This window comes from Phocoena phocoena, chromosome 4 (assembly GCF_963924675.1).
Source record: "Phocoena phocoena chromosome 4, mPhoPho1.1, whole genome shotgun sequence".
In the NCBI taxonomy this organism is placed as follows: domain Eukaryota; kingdom Metazoa; phylum Chordata; class Mammalia; order Artiodactyla; family Phocoenidae; genus Phocoena; species Phocoena phocoena.
The window spans coordinates 39213384-39235981 of record NC_089222.1 but is presented as its reverse complement, the minus strand read 5'-3'; positions in this window follow the sequence as shown (position 1 = coordinate 39235981).

Below are 22598 nucleotides of genomic sequence, written 5' to 3'. Positions count from 1 at the left end.
GTATAGGGTGCCATCAAACTGTTAACATGTTATATTAGTCAGCTTGGGCTGCCATAGCAAAATACCAGAGACTGGGCGGCTTAAACAACAGAAGTTTGTTTCTCACAGTTCTGGAGGCTGGTAAGTCCAAGATAAATAGGCCTGCCATTTCAGTTCCTGGTGAGAGCTTTCTTCCTGGCCTGTAGACAGCTGACTCCTTGCTGTGTCCTCACATAGCCTTTTCTTTTTGCATGTGTGCAGGGAGAAAGATCTCTTCCTCTTCTTATAAGGCCACTATTCTCATCATGAGGGCCCCACCCTCATGACCTAACCTAACCTAATTTTCCTCCCAAAGACCCCATCTTTGGGACCATTGCATTGGCGGTTAGGGCTACAATATGTGAATTTGGGGGGACCCAAACATTCAGTTCATAACACATGCCATAGAGACAGTGGCTTCCTGGGAAGTGTTGTGGACAGTTGAGGCCAGGCACAAGTCTTGGAATGCCTCATTGTGTCCTGTGTCCTGTCATGAATGAGCACTAGTGTTTCGTGGGTTGAAAAAGTGAGGAAAGCATGTGAAAATTCAATACCACAATAGTGTGTTGACAGTTGATCAAAATGATGATGATAATAATAATAATAACCATAAAGTTAATACATACTGAGCACAGATTATGCCAACTGCTGTGCTAAGCTCTTTCATATATATCATTTTGATCCTCACAAGAAGATGTGAAAGTAATTTTTACCTCTTCCATCTTAAAGAAGAAGGAACTGAGGCTCTGAGAGATAAAGAAAATGGCCCAAGGTCACATACCTAGGAAGATCTGTTTGACTTTAAATCTCATGTTCTTTTTTGTATACCACTTAGCCTAAGAGGAAAAATAATATCCTCTCTGAAATTTATTTGTGAAAGTTAATTGGTAGACAAACACAGATTTTGGGGGGAACACGGAATGAAAAATTGATAGTTTTAGATCAATGAAAACATCTAGAATTCCCTTTTTATAACAAAAGGAAGTTAAAAAGTTAAATGACAGAGAGGACTGTGGAAGTGAAATAGGGCGAGCTGGAGAGTGTTTGCCAGAGAATGCAGACTAAAGTAACATCAGTGGCCACTATAGTAGAATTAAGCTGGGCAACTCATTTCCCTTCCAGTTTTGGTATTTCCATTGTAAGATAACTGTGAATATTGGCTTTTAAAACTGTTTTTAAACTTGTACTAGGCAATAGTTTTTTGGGGAAAATGGAGAAAAACATGGCTAGCTATTATCTTTTGTGGGTTTATAGAATAATAGAAGACTAGATATTGCTTTTGAATCATTTTTTTGGATTTTTCCTTTATAAATGTAAAAGTATATTTTTGTTACATCTTTTTAAGCCTTATCCATCTATAATACCAAATAATATTTTTTTCATGTTTAGTTGTTAGTATTTGATTTTTATTTTAAATAAATAATAGAGCTGAAATGATTTCCTATATTATATAAGGAGAATTTTCCTTGAGTTAAGTTAGCAGTAATGGGGAAGCAGGTGATGTATACTTTAGTCTCTGTTGCAGTACTAGGAAACACACATTTATTTTTAAATGAGTGAAATAAGAAAAGTATGTTTATCTTTAGGATAAACATGTGATTAAGAAACAGATTTCTTTTTAATCTAAAGTGATGAGAATAATTTAAGCCTTTTCTTTTGGATTATATATTTAGATAATGTGAAATAAGATATAGTAATGAGATTTAAAAACAGATCTTAAAATATCCTTAAAGGTGGAAATAAACTATTCATGCTATAAATTAGATGATCAAAAATGACCATGAGGCAGGCTGCAGTAAATATTTCTTCTGTTTTCATAAATTGTTTCTCTATCAGTAGAGCAGCTTTCATGAAAAATAAAAAGGCCTACAGCAAAACTAATTATGGTATTTACATCTTAGCTTTGAAATTGACTTGATAGTTTTGTTTTTTTTTTACTGTTTCTGTCCAGCCTTTTTAAAGGGAGAAAAGATTTAATAATAAGGTACTTTGTAGAGTTATTTATGATCATCAGTTAAATCTGGCACATTTGAGGTGGCTTTATTTTACAAAGTTCATGGCTGGAAGACAGGTTTTCACAGTTTTTCTGTAAATAGTCCATTATTCTGAATCTTTCGACCTGGGAATTTTTGTCCTTGAAATCTTAGGTTATTCATTTAATTGGTGTAATCCTTGGGGATCCATTTATCTTATCTTTGTAATCAAATAACTGGGGTTTAAGCAGATGCTAAGCAGAAAACCAGGAGAGGGGGTCTAGCTCAGGAGGAGAATCCTTTGTCCTTCGTGACTCTTCTCAGGGGCCTTCCTTTCCCCACTAGCTGCTCTGGGGCAAGGAATGCCAGCACCCTATGCTAGAAGTGGCCACCATAAACTCTTACATTTTGATCTAAGCTCAGTTTCTATTTTTCTGTGTTCTTTGAAGTGCTAATTAACTATAACAACCTAAGATGCCAGTGGTCGCTACATGTGGGCAAAAGACAGAAAATGATTTGTAGTCTGATTCAGTTGGCATCTTCATGCCAAAAACGGAAACTAGAAGTTGATGATGTAACTAAACGAAAGTGAAGCATGCAAGGCCAGTCTACTAAGAGCGTGACTTGAATTGAAGCCGAAGAAACGTCTAAGGAGGCTTTCTTCTATTTTCTGACCTTTTCATATTATGAACAATAAGGACATCCAACCTCATCAGGTTTTAAGGAAGGCTGTTCAGTTTATCTTCATGTAAGTAAGTTGCGATGAGGTCAGAAAACATTGAAAGTCTAAAGTTGCCAAAATGATGGGTAAACATTTAGCACGCTTTGAACAAATTTCAAAATGCATTTTCTGGAGGCTCTTGACAAAGAAAGTATCCAGTGGTAGATTTTGTTTTTCTAAGACAAGCCCAGGTAAAGGTCAGCAGTCATTAGAGATTTGGACCCACTGCTAGTAGTTGATTTTTCTTCATGATGGTTAGGAACACTTAAAATGGCTCATTTCAGTGTTTATCGTAGTGTCTCACATGTCTACTGTTTTCAGAATAGCTGCAAAATAACATTTTCTATGAATAACTGTAATTTAGCAATAATTGGATGCCCAACATATAAAGAGAATGATACACAAACACATACAACATCTGCTGTTATTGTCACTAGCAGTTGAAGGCACATGCTGACTTGTCCCATCATGTATGTGCCAACATTACATTGAAGAAGACCTGATTTCTCAGTCAATACATTTTGTACCTTGGGGAAAACTCAGAAATAATAACCATCTTAGGACTATCTTTATCAAGGCCAAAGAAAACAAAGGGTTATATGGGGAGAGTAATGCAAACATATTAAAAAACAAAAAGTAGATAACAAGTGTGATTGTGGGACCTGCAGCCTGTGACAAAACTGTGACGGGAGAGGCAGCCCTCACAATATGAAGTAAGGGGTTCTTTACCTGAACTGTTCTGTTTGACCTTGTTTTTGTCTCTTCTCGGTATTGTTTCTCTACTCATGGGAATCTCTTCAGTGAGAGAACTAAAGTCAAGAGAAAAATAAAACATTACCTAGTGACAACCAGTAAAGGAACCTTGGCTGATTCCATGAAAAAACAAGAGCTTTGATTCATTAAAGAACATTAGGTTGGGAGAGACCTTAGATGTTATCTACTCCAACCCCTGATTTTATAGATGAAACTGAGGTTTATTCACTCTTCATTCATTCATTCATTCATCTATTCATCTATTCATGCATTTGACAAATAGATATTGCCCTAATCTAGGCACTGGGGAACAAGAGAAATAATGTCTCAGACCTACTGAATTTACATTCTAGTGGGAGACAAGCAATAAAACACATAAATATCTGGTCACTAAGTTTAGATCATAATATGTGCTGGGAAGAAAATATATCAGGATAAGAATGACTAGGGGCTAACTCTAGGTCGGGTGGTCAGGGAAGGCTTCTCTGAGGTGGTGGCATTTGTGCTGAGACTTGAATGATAAGCAGGAACCAGCCACAGAGCATTCCAGCTCAAGGAAGCAGCTGACACAAAGCTCCAAGGTGAGAATGAGCTCAGCAAACCTGAGTAACAGAAAGAAGGAGCCTGGTGGGCGAAAGCGAGGGGGAGAGGATGAAATCAGAGCAGTTGGCCATGGTAAGATCACAAAGGCCTTGTCAGCTGTGGTCACATGTTTAGATTAAGAGAATCTAATCAGAAGAGCTGAGTGTGCTAAATTTTAAGCAAAGGAGAAGACTGTGACTTCCTTAAGCAGAATCAACATTTATTGAAGAAGCATTTATTTGAGTGTCTCTCTTTTTTTAAAAATTTTTATCATATACCTTTTTTCTATGCATTTTTATTCTTTTTTTTAAACATCTTTGTTCGAGTATAATTGCTTTACAATGGTGTGTTAGTTTCTGCTGTATAACAAAGTGAATCAGCTATACATATACATATATCCCTGTATCCCCTCCCTCTGTGTCTCCCTCCCTCCCTCCCTGTCCCACCCCTCTAGGTGGACACAAAGCACCGAGCTGATCTCCCTGTGCTATGCAGCTGCTTCCCACTAGCTATCTGTTTTACATTTGGTAGTGTATATATGTCCATGCCACTCTCTCACTTCGTCCCAGCTTACCCTTCCCCCTCCCCGTGTCCTCAAGTCCATTCTCTACATCTGCATCTTTATTCCTGTCCGGCCCCCAGGTTCTTCAGAACCATTTTTTTTTTTTTAGATTCCATATATATGTGTTAGCGTACAATATTTGTTTTTCTTTCTGACTTACTTCACTCTGTATGACACACTCTGGGTCCATCCACCTCACTATAAATAACTCAATTTCATTTCTTTTTATGGCTGAGTAATATTCCATTGTGTATATGTGCCACATCTTCTTTATCCATTCATCTGTCGATGGACACAGATTGCTTCCATGTCATGGCTGTTGTAAATAGTGCTGCAAAGCCCAGAGATAAACCCACGCACATATGGTCACCTTATGTTTGAGTGTCTTTCTGATGCACAGGGCAGTGCCACTTGTCACATGCTGAGGAATTACAGAAAAAAATCTTGGACACTTTTCCTTCTTTTTAGAAGCTCACAACTTGGAGAGAATGAAACAATTGATGTTGCAGTTATGTAACGAAATCAAAACATGAAACATAATGTGAGCCAATGGGAAGGAGCACTGAGTTAAAAATTAGAAAACCTGGGCTTCCCTGGTGGCGCAGTGGTTGAGAGTCCACCTGCCGATGCAGGGGACGTGGGTTCGTGCCCCGGTCCGGGAAGATCCCACATGCCGTGGAGCAGCTGGGCCCGTGAGCCATGGCCGCTGAGCCTGCGCATCCGGAGCCTGTGCTCCGCAACGGGAGAGGCCACAGCGGTGAGAGGCCCGTGTACCGCAAAATAATAATAATAATAATTAGAAGACCTGATTGAATCTGTTTCACTGAGTCTTGGTTTTGTCTTCTAAAAGAAGAGGAATAATAATGCCTGCGTTGCCTGTCTTATCAGGGCATTGTGGTAGAGCAAAAGAAATCATGTTTGCAGAAGTGCTTTGGGAAGACCCTTTCAAAACCATCAAATGTTATATTAATGTGGCAAGAGTACATGGTATTGGTACTGGGATTGGATAAGGGACCAGGTTATGGAGAATTTAAAATCTAGATTAAGAATTTATTTTATTTTGAGGGCAAAAGAGTTCATTAGAGGTTATAGAAGAGGGGGAAGCTATGATGAACAGTAGTTCTATTCATTAATGAATACATGGAAAACTGAGTAGGGAGAAAGGAGAAAAGGAAAAGATTCTTCTCAAGGTTTTGAATTCTAGTTCCTGGAAGAAGGATGGTGCTATTGCTGGAAATCCTCAAGTTATGAAGGGGACGCTGTACATGGGCCAATAACGAGCCAGGGTCTGAAAACACTGACAACCAGGAGATGGCGTGCTCCTCATGCAGGGCTGGGCTGCAGGGAGTTGGGGATCTTGGGCAGGAGGTTCAGATTTGGCTATCATCTTATATTGCAGGTGGCTAAACTATGAAGTAGGCTCTGTTAATGAATGACAATGGGTAGAGAAAGTACTGAGGAATGAGGACTGAGCCTCTGTTTATACCCAGAATCAAAAGGGAAAAGATGTAGACAGAATGACAGGTAGGGAAGCAGGACTGGAGAAGCACAAATGTACTTTTTCTCCAGGAATGTGCTGCCTTCTTTTCTTTCCTTATGAACTCAACCTTGACCTTTTGAACCCAGCTCACATTCTGCAGGACATTTTTTTTTGGCTTTGGTTGGTTACACCCAGTGAATCTCCCATTAACATGCCATGCCTCTTCGTTACTACAGGACTCTTTTCTGACTTCCCTATTGGATTATAAATTTCTTGAAAGCAGAGACGGCGCTAACCCCAGTGCCTAACACAGACTTGGGTCCATCAGTAGATGTCTGATGAATGACTGCATCCAGAACTGAGAGAGAAGATGGCTTTGAGAAGAAGGGATGGTGGGGGTAGGAATAATACATAATGTGGTATAAAATATTAAGCATTGATGGGAACATTTGATTCCGGTATAGGGGTAATTAGAGATCTTCAAGTGGCAGAATCGCTACAATAGGATTGGAGTAGCCTGACAAAGAGCTCACTGAGTAGGAGGGGAGGGGTTGTAGAAGGAAACGGGTGGTAATAAAATGAAAGTGGAGGGGTCATTTGCACCCCAAATTTGGTGGGGAAGTAAAGGAGATATAGAAGAGGGGGGGAACAGAAGTTTTGTTCATTTTTTAATTTTTGTTTTTGAGATAAGGAAAACCAGGATCATGGATAAATCATGAGTAAATCCCCCCCAAACTATAGTTAGCTATTATGCCTACGTAATGCCAGACATTCAGACACTTTTGACGTTGTGCCATCCACTTTTACGGGGAAACTTCCCCTCAGGCACAAATTAGAACTGAATGTGGTGGAACCATATTACATCATGAGCTATGACTAAATGCTCTGCCAATAGTCAGTCTAAAGATTATTTTAACCTAGATGGCAACTGCAAGTTTTAATTTATTATTTTAAGAACCTTTATAGCTATATTTCCATGAGAATGAATTGCTGGTTCATTTATCAGGTGTGAAGGATGGGATGTTAACCGGTAGGCCTGAAAACTTGGGAGAAGGGATAACCTATTTAAATCATTGTTGGTGAAGGTGTGGAGAGGTTCCTGACAGGACTATGAGGTAAGGTGGAGGGAATGCCAAAAGTTGATTGATGTCCTTCCTTTGGGTCAGAAAGTGTAAATTTCTCTCACAGAGATTTTGATGTTGACAGTATTTGCACCTCCAAAACTTTATTGGCACGTAATTTTGAAGTTAAAATGCATGTAGTCATCCTATTTATTTCAATTAAAATATGCCACTGCCTCTGGTATACTTGTGCTCAGTTTTCAGACTGATAAAAACCTTCAAGGACCTGGTTGTAAGGCCACCTCCTTTCTCTAACTCTCCCAGTAGAGTAATTTGCTTCCTTCTCCGTATTTCTTCAGCGCTTGTCGCTGTGTGTACTCTGTGGTGTCATAATTTATTTTGGACACAATGTCTTTTCTGCTAGACTGAGCTTTTTTAGGCCAGGGTCCTGTTTTAACACTTTCTGCGTCCTTGGCACCCAGCACAAACCAGCCAGAGCAGGCTCCTAATAAAAGTCTGTTGAGTGGATGAATGAAATGGCAGGGAAAGGACCTTATACACACTTGGATTCTTCTTAAACACATAGTTGATCAATTTTGTTTTTAAGACCTACCTGTGCTGAAAAACAAGAGGCAACTGTGGGGTGAAGATGAGGTGAGAAGAGATGAAGCCAAGCAATGATGCAGCTGAGGAGTTTCAGGAAAAGGAACCACTTGGAGGCTGCTGGTGGGGTGGGGTGAAGGAAGTGCAGGGGACTGGCCAGTGTTTTCAGACTCCTAGATGGTACGCCAGGGAGGCTCTAACGTTATGGAATTTGCATGGAGCAGGGATGGGGAAGGCTCTTTCTTGCATCTGAGTCAGGCACAAGGCTGCCTCCGGTGGAAGAAAGTGAGCTGTGTTGGAAAACAGGCAAGAAGAAACTTGCTTCACTTAGGACAAAACTAATTTTCAGAAGCCCACAAAAAGAGGCAAAGGAAACTTTTGAAAGGCAGAAATTGCTCGTAGAAGTTTCTAGACAACTGAGACTGATCCGGACACACTTGCATGTGGTGATAGCTTAATCATGAAAAAAGATGTTTTTTGCTGAGCTCTTTTGGTAAAAACTATGATCTTTCTTCTGTCCTATACTGGAAGAGTCTTCCCAGAAAATATAATAACCTTCTGTCTCACTAACGTATAATGTTTCGCTTATTCTCAAGAGTTTGCCTGCCTCTCAAAAAATTCAAAAATATTAAAACTAGCTAAATTGTTTAAGGTTTGGCAATAAAAAGTTCCACTTATATGAAAATATAATACATTTAAATGTAAATTTAATTAATCCATTAAATGGTTTATTTGAACTATAATGAAACCTAATGATTTTGTGAGCAAATCAAATTACAATTGATAATATTTCATGTTCCATAAACTAATGAGTAATTTTACGTTTGTAAAGGTATAAAGGAATGTTTTAAACCTTCAATATAGGGTTTGCGGTTTTTTTTCTCTCCAGTTCATTACATTTCATCATTTCTTGAAATTTTCAGGAGATTTGGCATCCCTAATTGCTGTGAATTGAGAAAGGCTGACACACAATTTGGGTGTGGGTTGGTGAGAGAAAGCAGTAGGAATTTCCTGGCCTTGATAAGATAATAGGGCAGGATGATAAGATCAAGGATTTGGGGGAAATCTTGTGACTAGGAAATTTTTCCTACAGTGGCTTCTCTGAAGGCCCAGGTGTGCTTCTATGTTTACGTGGCATGTAGTGAGTGACTGTCCCAGCCTCTTGTGACTATTTGGATGCCTCAACCCAGCAGAGTAATAGAAAGACTTGGACTTGAGTCTCAGCTTTGTCACACATACCCTGGGTGATATGAAATAAATAATTTAACTTTTTCATGCCTTAATTTTCTCATTTCCAACATGGAGCAGCTGATACTTGCCCCACCTACTTAACAAGGACGAAATCATAAAAGTTACAGAATGTTACAGCTGAACGTAAACATCTACTTCTACCAGAAAATCTTCATTTTCTGGGTCAGGAGTTAAGTGACTAGATTAAAGAATGCAAAATAGGACTTCTTAGCAGCTGTACTAATTCAATGTGCATGGCCTCTTGCCAAGGAGGGATCTAGATACAGTATTTCCCAGACTTTGAGTCTCTTTCTTTCTGGGCATCTTCTGGGTCTAGTGTTCCAGGGAACACACTTTGGGGAATGTTGGTGTCATACCTTAATGAACAAAGTACACTAGGATTGTAGGGGGCCCCTAAAATTAATGGAGGACACTTAGAAATAGACAAATTTCTGAAAAATAAAAGGCTAATGATTACTTCAGTCAAGACTTCTTTTATAATCACAAACTGATGAGAACTGGACTATCTGGATTACAAATCAGAATATTTTTAATGTCGTAAAAAGAATCATTTAGTGTCATCAGCCATATCTGATGACAACTATCTCCTTTAAATTTTGTGTAAACACAATGGAAAGTATCAGAAGAACCTCCTTTACTGTTTAGAATTTTACACTGCCAAGCAGCATTTTAAAGTTTAACGATTGCCATTTTTATGACTTGAATGCCACACTCACAGTTGTTGCTTCTTTCTATATGACGATGTCTCCTACTGCAGAGGGACATCTCTGCTCCTTGAACAGTACTGTTGCCTGCCACCATGTGATGGTTCGGGCTGGGAATGGTGGTGAGGGTGACGATGTCTATATACACTAGAAGGGGCAGCCACTAGGGACTCACTGTTCTTGAAAGAATGGAAGAATAATTCAGTCCCTTATAGAAATCCCTTTAAAATAAGGATGTTGGCAGTTTGTGTCCTCATATATAAGAAATATGGAAACTAGAACTCCAGAGAAATTTTGAATTTGGAAAATTGACTTTACCTTTTGTTGTTTCAGTTAGATGGCTGGGTGGTGGCGGTTGAAGAACCCACCCTTGGACGAGGGAAGGGGCTCTTTATTTTATTCTCCAGAGCGCTGTTTCTTTTCTTTCTTTCCTTTTTTAAAATATTTATTTATTTATGTGGCTGCGTTGGGTCTTAGTTATGGCACACGGGCTCTTCTTTGTGGCGTGTGGGCTTCTCTCTAGTTGTGGCACAGGCTCCAGAGCACGTGGGCTCAATAGTTGTGGCGCCTGGGCTTAGTTGCCCCGTGACATGTGGGATCTTAGTTCCCCAACCAGGGATTGAACCCACGTCCCCTGCATTGGAAGGTGGATTCTTAACCACTGGGCCACCAGGGAAGTCTCCAGAGTACTGTTTCTTAACTTTTACTTTTTGAGATGTATCCCTTTTTGATTCTGTTGAAAGCTATGCACCTTCTCCATAGAAGAATGCATAGAACTGTTAGAATCTGGTAACTCATAAAAGCCCTGTAATTATTCTTTGCTTAGAGCTAGAACCCTTTGCATTTAGAATTACTCTGTGCTTCAAAACTAACCTGACCCCTGTTTTATTTTCCCAAAAGGAAATTTAGAGTTCTGCATTAGGAAGATAGGTTGTGGGAATACTGGGGTCCCTCCTCCAAAGTTATTTCTGTTAATTGTATATTGAGATTGATTACTTTTTACTTTTTCTGGTTTGAACTGGATACTTGCTCTTGGGTAAAGATGACCTCTTTCTTTCTCATGGGAAAAAAGAAAGTTTCCCACTGAAAGAAATGACTCTGAGAAAGCTTTGGTTGAGAATTCATTTGATTTTGTATTTCAGATAATAACCTAATATATTCCCAAAGAGAAGATTTGGGTTCACCTGTCAGAACTAGGCTAGGCTGCTTAACAGTGACTATGTAGGCTTGAAAATTATACCATTCCGTTGTTTCTGAAAAGTATATATTACCACTCCTTTCAAAGTGTCTGCCAACAAATGGCAGGTGGAGCTGTCATTTACAAGGACAGAAAATGTTTTAGAAATAATCAAAGCATCACAGACAGGGAGAACAAGTTTTAGAGATGTCTCTGAGCCAGCACAAGTTATTTTCCTGGGCAAGTTAGGATCTCAAGGCTACAAAAAGATGTTAAACCTCATAGTTCCTGGCATATACCAGTGTTTGTGCCCTCTAAAAATGAGATCTACTTATAACGTAAAATGGAAATTTTAGGATAAGTGTCTGGAGTATGGTAATGGACATTGTTATTTCGTATTCCACACGTAATTAAGGATGCGTCAGTATTTTGCAATGTGTAATACCTGCCCATACTTGGCAGATTTTAGATATAAGAACATATCATAGCACAATGTGGGAAACCAACATAAGAACTCGGTATGCTAGGTATGAACTGAGCAACTTTACTTTAGCGGTTAATAAAATATTTGCGTGTCGGAGAGACTAATAAATGCAAGACACGTGAAAATGAACTTGGGAACTTGAAGTTAGGTCTAGTCTCAGAATACAGCAAACTATAGACACAGAAGAAAACGCAGACCAAGTAATTTCCTTTAGCTTTACTTACTTCCAGGAAAAGTGAAAGATTCTTGTAGAGGCCATTTGTAGTTCTTTTTTGGCTTCTTAGTGAATGAACTCCCTTTCTGTTTGAAGAATTTTCCATCTTCAGAGTCCTAGTGGGAAAGAGGGAACACATTCCACTATGGGAGTGGAAAAGGCCAGATGAGGGCTCTGCCAGCCTCCCTGAGAGCCAAGGGCAGGGATGTGGCTTTGCTGACTTAGATTCAGTAGGTAGTAACATGGAAGCAGGAACTGCTGGGATTTCTGTGGGCTGTACACAGACTCCCTTCAGTAAGACTCCATGCAGTGGAGCTAGGGCTCCATTCTGGTGTGTACGGGTGAGGGTGTCTAGCTACAGGGTCCTACAGCCTGCACTGGGGATGCCAACAGTGCAAGAGGCTGACGACTGGCCAGGTCTGTGCCCAAGAGCAGTGGGGTTCTCACAGGACAGTCCTGAAGTACGGTTTGGGACATTGTTATTAGTTTGTAGCCTCAAGTCTGGCTCTTGGCTTTCTAGAGAGAAGCCTTTTAAGAATTCCTTTTCTGCCTAAATTAGAGATGTTTTTGTTGCTACAAAGAACCCTGAAAAATACAACTCATGCTTATGTTGTATTTTAAGTTCCCTACTGAGAAGCCATAAAACCAGGTTTTTTTCAATGTCCAAAACTTAGCATACTTGTCCATCATACAGAGGAGACATTGGAAAACACTGCAGACTTGATTGTGGTGCTTAAGATAACACAGCTCTGCCTTATAATCTTGACATTGTCTCTTACTCATGTTGTGTGCCAACATCACATTTCTACTTTGAAGAATATCAGGCAAGAACAAAAAGTTAACATTCACTTCCAAGAAAAAGTTACACACCTACCAGTGAGCAAAAGCCAGAAGGAAGTGCTCCAAGGTCTTTCCAAATCAAGGTCCTCAACGCTGGATGCCCATTAGAATCCCCTGGGGAAGCTTTAAAAAATCCTCATGCCCAGGCCCCACCCCAGATCAATTAAACTCAAATCCCTGGTGTGGGAGTTCAGGCATCAGTATTTTAAAGTTCCCCAGATGATCATAATGGGCAGTGAGGATTGTGATCCACTCTGAATGGAACCTTCTCCCTTGCTCTGCGCTCTGGGTGTGGTTTCAATATCATGTGTATCGAGAGGGACTATCGACTTGTCTGTAACATATATTCCCTGAAATAGCACTGACCTTTTTGACTTCCATATCATATTGCCCTGATATCAGATTCAGTGAAATTGGGCACTAACCCTGACCTGTCTCCTTTTACCTTTGCTGCTTGCTAGGTTTCTCTGGCCCACTGAATGGCTTACCATGGATGCTTATCTGCATATAATAAAATTCAATTCGTTTTTCAAGCTATATTCCATGCAGCCATTTTTCCATATACATTTCTCTACCCTTCCATTTAAAATTTTTGTCTTTAAGCAGTTTAGATAATTGCATTTTATATGTGCGTGTGTTTTTTCTAAGGCACAACAGAATACATTACTGTGTTTAATTTTAGATATCAATTCATTCTGCGTGCTAACAGGGTAGGCTTTAAAATGTGTCAGTCTCTACCTTTTACAATGATTGGCTTTAGTTGGTTTTACACTCAGAGTTTGGGTTTGGATTAAAAATTAAATATGCTTTAACTCTTCTCATTATACCATTTTGCATACATCCAATTAAATTTTACTAATTAGCTTTCTACCATCATTAATGTTTAAATGTTGTGTGTTCAGGCAAAGTCACTGTTAACTTCCAACTATTCATATTGCCAATTACCTTACAATCAGGTTTTATTTCAGTATGGAATTCTTTCACTATATATACATATACATATATATATATATATATATATATATATATGATACTGATTGTCTCTATTATAACTGGAGTGTAGCTTGACGTTAAAGATATGTGTATAAGATTTACCATTCAGTTAGAAATGTTACAGGGATAAAGATAATATATCATAATCCTTAACTGAGGAAAAATGGAAATCTGTTATATCCACCATTTAACAAAAATCAGAAATTCTGACTTAAGTGACTCATTTTTCCTGTAATATATACAACACTGTAAGCTCAAGAGAAATTTTACTTTTCACTTGTACTGGATGGAGTGTCACAAAATCCATGTAAAATTTATTTTATTCTAGATATGAAAAACCCAAGGAGTCAAATTCTCTCCAACAGGGGATAATTCTACATGAGATGGCTTTTTCCACTTTCTGCTTAAATGTTTCACTAATATTTAACTAATTAACTAATGCAACAGAGTTTAATCATGGAAGGAACTCTTTAATAATAATTGAGATGCCAGAAATGAAAATAGCTTATATTTTGCAGAAAAAAATGAGATGTAAGAGACTACTCAGTTGGTATTGGTGTGTCATTTTTCATAGAAAAAGAAAAGCTTTATAAGTTTAGGTTTAGTTTTAGTCTCAATATACACATTTATGATACACCCCATTCTTTGAGAAATTGATAGACATCAATGCACATTACATTGTCATGTGGTCATTGAAGATGCAATGAGATGATAAGCTTCTTGAGGATTTGGACCCTGTCTTCTCTTCTGCATATCCTCATCTGTAAGACGAGAAGGTAGGACATAATGGTGGTTAGCGCCTTGCCCATCTCCACAATTCAAATTCTTGGCCTTGCCCTCCAAAGCCTAGCACAAAATTGAACTGTTAATAAATACTTATAAATATACCCATGAGAATGATGTTACTGTATTTCACTGATTCAAAGATGGACTTTTTGTTTCACTTTTATCATCTCTGAAATCAGAATTCATATTATAATTGATGTTGTGTCAAAGATCAATTGGCAGTGTGTTCCTTGTTGGTTTTTTTGTCCCCCCTCCTTAGTCACATAAACATGAATGGCGCATCTTACAATAAAGGAGGACTTCGAGTCAATGAAATAAGGCATTTATTCCTACTTCTTTCCAAGAGAAATGTGAAGTAGTTTATCAAAGTACATAAAGTAAGGTAAAGTAAATAGATGTAATATGTAAAACTAGAATAAAACCAAGGTAAGGTGAATTTAAAAAATAAAACAAAACAAACATATTACAAGGTCTTGTCAATTTGCAACTCTGTACTCCAATTTTGGCTCTATTTTTCTTGTTGTCTGAGGCAAAATGAGAAATAAGAATGATACTTTCTTCCTAGCAAAAGCTTAAAGTGGAGGTCTGGGTAAAATTCTTTAATAATAAATATGCTATGTACAAACCAGTTTCCTATATCAAGATTTTTCTAGGATCTCACGAACCTCCCTTCTCTCTTTCCCATGCCCTGGCAACATTTTTCTTTCCTTTATGAATTTCTTATCCAGACTATACTATGTCTCATTTGTCACTTCCTATTAATTTCAGCTTATCAAAAAACCAATACTTAGTGTTTTTCAGTGACGAACCAGTCATTGGGATTTCAAGCGCTACAAGAGCAAACACATCCCTGACTTTATGCTTTTTTTCCTCAACTTCAGTTGATAAGATTAGGATGATGCTATTTTAGACCTAGATCTCAAACAAATGGTTAACGTTTAAAAATACCTTGACGTGTTACATTTGTTGTAGAGGTTATCACAGCAGTAAGTCTATTTAGAATTTGTGGTTATTTCGGCTTTTTTTTTTTCCTCCCGTCATAGAGTGTATTGATGTATGTTTCTAGATTCTGGTGTTTATCATCACCTTGACACTGTCTATTAACAGGCTGTGGAGAAAAATATCCATCTGAATAAAAGTGACAGTATCACAGGCTGGATTGTGGGGCTCAGTTTTATGACAGACCAACTGGGCTGTTGCAGTGTTGCCTCAGTGAAGCAATCCTTTGTTTAGTTAAAAAAATAAATTTTCAATTTTCTATGTTAAGTTTAATAGAATTATCGACTAATTTTATTATTTGCCCCCTGGATTTTTATTTGCATTGAAATATATTTTTAAAACAGCATTAAGTAATTTAAAATATTTATATACAACTTTTATCAGCATCTTTATTCAGCTTGTTGATTAGATTTTTCTTGATTATAATTATATCAGATTAAACGTTTGATATAATATTTAAATGCACTCAACTTTTTTGTAATTATGATAGTTACATATCATGTATAAGTTAAAACTTCTTACAAAGTTTTATGGAAATGTATGGGCCGTTGGAGATGCTGAGTGGTATTTAATAAAACCCAATACAAGATTATTAAAACATTTAAAAATCATTTACTCCCATTTCCACAGGGCTTGTGCTGTGTTCAGGATACAATCCGACGGTAGAAAACTGTTTAATCGTCTCGGTAATAAAGAAATTGAAGATGTTTTCCTATAGAACAATTAGTTCTTGAAACAGAAGCATGTGTCAGTTGAAGTACATCTGTGATACAACCTCTGCTTCTGCTGAACATAAGGTTATCTCTGAGCTGTTTTAGCTGAACATGAAATGGGATGTCCATGACAATTCAAGGCTAGCGGTCCATGTGATTCTATAATTACTTTTGCCACTTTGCTTTTGTGGAGTCATTCATTATGAGGCTGGTCTTATCTTGTCATACCTCCATATCATTAGCAATGTTTTAGTGTATTAGTGACCAAATGCAGGTTTCACGGTTGGCGATTAGAGTGGGCCAGCTGCCAGCAATGAGGGAGATTTGAAACTCTTTAATTGTCCAGTGAATTTCTGTTACATTATAACAATAATATTGAGCTCATGTTAAGTAGAAGTTTCTCTAATGAATAAGATACATGAAAATGAAGTTGTCCATATACAGAAATTATGCCAATAGACCTGGTTAACAAATGATAAGTCATTGGTATTTTCCAAGTTAAAATAAATTGACAATCTAACATTACTCTGACTTATTGTAAAGATTGCAAATCTGAATGTCTCGGGTTTCAAAGGGGAACAGAAAGAAAAAAGGACCTGAACCAAAACTCAGTGCTAAGATGTGATGAGTTGATGTGAAGTATCCTCCATTCTGAGATCAACTGTTTTGGATCAGTGGTTCATTTGTATGAACTTAGTGTTTTATCCAGTGTAGGCTCCTTAGCACCCCCTACCCACCCTCTCACCTCCACCACTGCTTCCTCCCTCCTCTGCGGAGTACTTCTTTCTCAGTTGGTCTGACTTTCCCTGGTAAAGGTCAAAGTGAAGGTGATATGCTGGGGATAGTGTTAAATTTAAGTGATGTTGTCTTTTACAAAAATATGGGAAGGTTCATTTCCTTTTAAAACACAATTTGTCATTTTGTCTTTTTCTGGATAACATTTTCAGTCACATACAAATGATATCAGGATAACATTTTCAATCACATATAAATGATATCATTTATTTGGTAAGGGCTTTTAAAAAACCCTTAAATTAGGATGCTTCTGTTACCGAAAGTAGGGTCTGGCTGCTCACCACTCAAAAGCCAATAAAGAGGCAATGTTGGTGGAAAGGAAAGTTTGCTTTATTTCAGAGGCTGGCAATGGGGGCGGGGCAGGGGTGTGTGGCAGACTCATGTCCAAAGGCTGACTCCTACTGCTGACAGTCATAGGCAAGAGCTTTTTTTTTTCAAACTATTTATTTATTTTAACATCTTTATTGGAGTATAATTGTTTTACATTGTTGTATTAGTTTCTGCTGTATAACAAAGTGTATCAGCTATACGTATACATATATCCCCATATCCCCCCCCTCTTGCGTCTCTCTCCCACCCTCCCTATCCCACCCCTCTAGGTGGACACAAAGCACCGAGCTGACCTCCCCGTGCGATACAACTGCTTCCCACTAGCTACCTATTTTACATTTGGTAGTGTATATATGTCAGTGCAGCTCAATATCAAAAAAACAAACAATCCAATCCAAAAATGGGCAGAAGACCTAAATAGGCACGAGCTTTTATAGGTGAAGGGAGGGAGCTACATGCAGAAACAGTAGTCAGCTCTGACCGTCACCTTGAAATTGGTCATCAGTGGTCTGACCAGCATCATCTTGATTGCTTTAAGTACAGTTAGTCTTCAATTCCAGGGTCGGTTTGTTCCCATTTCTTTGAGGTTAATTCTCGGAAGTGTGGCAGCTTATGTCATGGCTACAGCCTGGTCATCACGTAGTTAACTTCTTCCACCTACTGGGGGTTTCAGTATCTACAAGACAGCTCACAGGATATGGCTTAGAATATTATCTATAGCACTTGAAAAGGAACTAAAGGTCCTTGATTTGCTCAATGACTAAATTATTATTATTTTTTCCTGTTTGACTGCTTTCTCTTGCTTCTGCATTTTCTCACTTCTCTGATTAAACATTCTTTGACTAAAGTTTTTCTACAGACAAAAGGCAAGTCGAGGACATGACAGCAAGGACCATAGGGTCCTGCTCCATTTCATCTCCTCAGCTGAATTAATCATCTTCAGATTCATTTGTTTTTAATGCTATGGATTGATTTTGCTTTGTGTGTGAACTATAAAATATATAAGCAGGTAATTTTATGGTAGTGTATTTCCAAACACTTAAAAGATTTACGAAAATGTGGGGCTTTTAGTTTCAAAATAAATTATAGGAGAAATAATTGAAATTTTAAATTTAATCACAGGTCAAGAAAATAAACTTAAGCATTCCATGGCAATGTTAATAAGATGCCCGGATTGCATGAGTATAAAATTTGGAATGTTAGACAAGGAAATGTGAACTTTACTAACCAGCTTAAACAAGATGAACAAGTTGTCATTGCAATGAAGACCAATCCGTTGGTGTTTTAGGCTTTTTGTCTACATTGGCATCTATGAAATCAAATGTTTTCAGGTCACTGGTACAAAATGGAAGCATTAAATTGGGGGGGGGGAATTGAATTAGTTCAAATTGAGTCTTGATTAACTTGAAAAGATATGTTAACCCTTTTAATCCATCCCCAACTGAGGACTGCATGTCTTACAGCATGACTGGAGATTTGGAAAGCATTTTAAATTGAAGGCATTCCATTCTATGTAGGAGTATATATCTGACCACAAAAAGTTGGCTTAAAATTAAATTTTATGAACTCTTTTTTTGGTAAGAGAAATAAAACACTTAAATCTTACACAAAAGAGGTAGAATCAAATAAGAAACAGTATCTAAACCTTTTAACTAGAAATAATGGTTAGATTTTGTCTTTCTTTGTCATGTCTCACAAATAACCATGAGGTTCACATAAGAATTTTGACGCTAATATAATCTAAAAGGGAAAAGAATTGATTCAAACTAGTCTCCTGCTGAAAGAAATTTGCCCTAGATAAAGGCCAAAATCTTGAGAATTTTCGTCTGTGTAAAATCTCTTAAAGAAAAATTGTGTATTGTATTAAATTAAATGTATGTTATTTTGATCATTTTTTTTACATTGGTGAATTTACTGAAAGGTTTATCATTAAGTATAATAAATGCAATAAATGTTACATCATTTTTCATGGAAGACATTTCAGAAAAAGTAGAGTCCAAATAGTGTAATAATAAATCAAAATGAAGAAGAAACACCAAATACATCTTACATATATATATAATCTAGATCCAGACTTTTGTGTAAAAAGAAAATTGTAGAGACAGTGCAATTGGACCATGTGAATCATTTTTAAATAATCAAGTTCACAGCTGGCTGGACTTGGGCCATACTTTATTATCTGAGAATATTCTTTTCTGCTTTCCTCAAATTTTGCAAATGTATTACAACATCTCATCTGTCAGTCCTAATACTGAAAGGCCATCTAAGCTTGAAATTACCCACATTCTGTCCTGTAAGTTATATCACGTGAGTGGGCCAAAGTCTCTGCCAGCAGGCCCCAAACAGTGAATAAATGAGAGAGCAGCCCATTAATAAATAGTGATTGATTCAAGGGGAGGGTCATGTGTATTGAGGAAAAGTAGTTCATGTAGGAGACCCAACTCTATGTATTTATAGATTTTGGTGGTACCTCTAAATGTATATTGAATTTAAGCAGTATATAATACATTACCTAGAATTCTCTAACTAGAAGTCGATTTTTATTTTTGAAAAATGCACAGGTCTTCCTTTCCACATTAGGGGACAATTATGATTTTGTTGGCTTTCATGCTTTTTCAAATGGCTTAGGATCAGAATTTCTCTATGGGGCTGTAGACATTGTTATGGATAGAATGCAATAATAGGCAAACAAACAGCTATCTGGAATAACTAAGTTAGCCAAATAAAGAAACAAACAAAACAGTGACATGCAGTAAGTTAAAGTGATTGAAAAAGGTAAAAAAGATAAGGGAAAACTGATTTTTTGCTATAGTATCAAATGCAATATTGAGAAAATTAGGTAGATGAGATTTTTGTTTCCTTATTCAAACAAATTTATGAGATAGTCATACATGTATTACCAAGAGCGTGGAACAGTGAAAAAACAGATATTGAACCTTATTTATTTATTGTACCAAATTGGAAATTATAACCCAGGGATATAATTTGATTTAAAAATGTCTCATGAACAGCAGCAATCTTGAGTTTATAACAGTCCTGGATTATAGTCAAATGTTTGTATTTAACTTTGAGCAGTTTTTCCAAACCAAACCCCATTTAACAAGTATGATTATCCCTATCATTGTTCTAGCATTGTAATGTTCACAAAGGAAGAGAGCTTACTTCATTATAGGGAAGTTATACAGAGGAAGTTAATGCACTTATTAGTTGAGACTGTAAATCCTACTTACCTCTTTGTTTTAGAAGACAGGTACCATCTATTCTAGCAGTTCTCAGACTTTAGCATGTATCAGAATCACCTGTAGGCCTTGTTAATCCACAAGACTTATCTTTGGATTTTCTGATTCAGAAGGTCTAGGGTTGGAATGAAAATCTGCATTTTTAACAAGCTCCCCAGTGATGCTGATGATGCTGGTTTGGGGGCCACTGGTTTATTCTAACTCCTTTCCCCCCTCAAAAAAAAGAGGGGTAGGTTTTTCGGTTATTCTTTTTTTTTTTAATATCAAATCATTATTGTTTGAACCTGACTCTTATGAACCCAGGTTAAGTGTTGGGACTCAGACTGAGGACTTCAACTGGCATAATGATACATTGGTGTAATCAGGCTTGGCCTGTGGAAAGACCTTCTTAGAATATGAATAACTTTATGGTAATCGCATGTAGCTTTCCTAATTCCTGGGAAGAAAACGTCCTATGGGAGATTGTTCATTGAGTTATTTCTTAGCATTAAATATTTTGTAATAATTCAGTTGATGTTTATTGTGTTCACTGGATGCGTCCTGAGCTAAATATTTTGTGTTGTTAGACTAATCCTCACAACTGTAAATAAAGTAAGTATTGTGCCTCATATGGGTGAAGCAACTTGTCTTTCATAAATAGCAGGGCTGGAGCTCTTAACCATTTTCAATATTGTCTCTATCACCTCATTCTGCCTTGAGAACTTAAGCAGATGGGTCTTGGGAAGTTAGTGAAAATCAATCAGGAAGACCTTGTATTGAAAGCAGTGTTTATGAATCTATGTTGACTTCTAACCCTCTTTGCTAGAGCAGTAGTATTCAAATTAGGGACTGGCCCTGGGTGTCAGATGAGTCATTAAAATGTACAAAGGATATATTAAAATTTATATAAAAAAACAAAATCAAACGACTAATTACCTAAGATAAAGATTGCCACTGTTGCTCTCAGTGCCTGCCTCACCCCTATACCCACTGAGGATCACGTGATTCCTGAGGATGGGCCAGAAGAGGGCATTTCAAAGTGGAGGGGATGGATGCAGGGCATGTGGGGGACCCTGACCTCCATGTTGGTCTTTAGATGTACTGCTTTTGATGTCAAGTGGGTTTTTTTGTTAAAAAAAAAAAAAAACTTACAAAATAGATAAGTAGTTAACAAGATTCCCGTAAAGGAATTGGTTTTAATCTAGTCCTAACAATGCAAAATAAGTGACTCACCAGAAAACTGCAGAATTGATCCTTCTCTTTTCTTCCTACCAGATGAATTCTCCTTCAGCCACTTCACACAGTAAAATCAATGTTGAGGTAATCAAACTCTGACAAGACGTTCAGCCCAAAATATTCAAAATTATCAGGAAGGCTCTTTGTCATGTGGATTTACATAGAGTGTTCTAAAATCATGAACCTTGCCCTAAGCTGATAATATGTCTTGAGGTATTAGCTATTAACAGCAATATATACTATACAGTACACAATTTATAATAAATGAATATGTATGTATTATGGGTACATGCACAAGAATTTTTCTTTTTTCTGAGAGCAATATGCAATTAAAAAAACTTGGAGATCATTTATTGCAACAATGAATTTTTTAGCTGGTAAGGAAAGCTTTTCAAACACTTGGCATTTCTGGATCTCTATTGATCTTGCTATCTGATAGAGAAATGTACAGCTTTTTGGTCTGACTGAAGTTACCTTAAGGTTGGTTCTCTATGTGTAAGTCTCCTGTAAAATGGAAATATGCATAGAATTGTTGTGAACATTGAATACATTTATGCATGGAACATGCTTAGCACAATGCCAGTCACATGGTAAAGGTGCAATAAATTTGAGCTCCCTTGTTGGTTTATGTGACTAGAAGAAGAATACCTTATACAGTTTGAGCAAGAACTTGGTAGACAAGTTAATGGTTTCTATGCTTGGATTTCTTGGGTCACACGAATAGGCTCTGGGAATGAGTCCTTTAATGACTGAGAGTGCTCTGAGTTATCTTGATCATAGAATTTGTTTCCACTCTAATTCTCTTGTTTTTACCTACAGAAGCAACTTCTGAGATGCTCAATATATCCTAACATAGTAGGTAAGAGAAAAATAGAATATGGAGGACTCGTTTAAAGTTATACTTTAAAAGAAATTGTTTCTGGGCTCCCTGGTGGCGCAGTGGTTGAGAATCTGCCTGCTAATGCAGGGGACACGGGTTTGAGCCCTGGTCTGGGAGGATCCCACATGCCGCGGAGCAACTAGGCCCGTGAGCCACAACTACTGAGCTTGCGCGTCTGGAGCCTGTGCTCCGCAACAAGAGAGGCCGTGATAGTGAGAGGCCCGC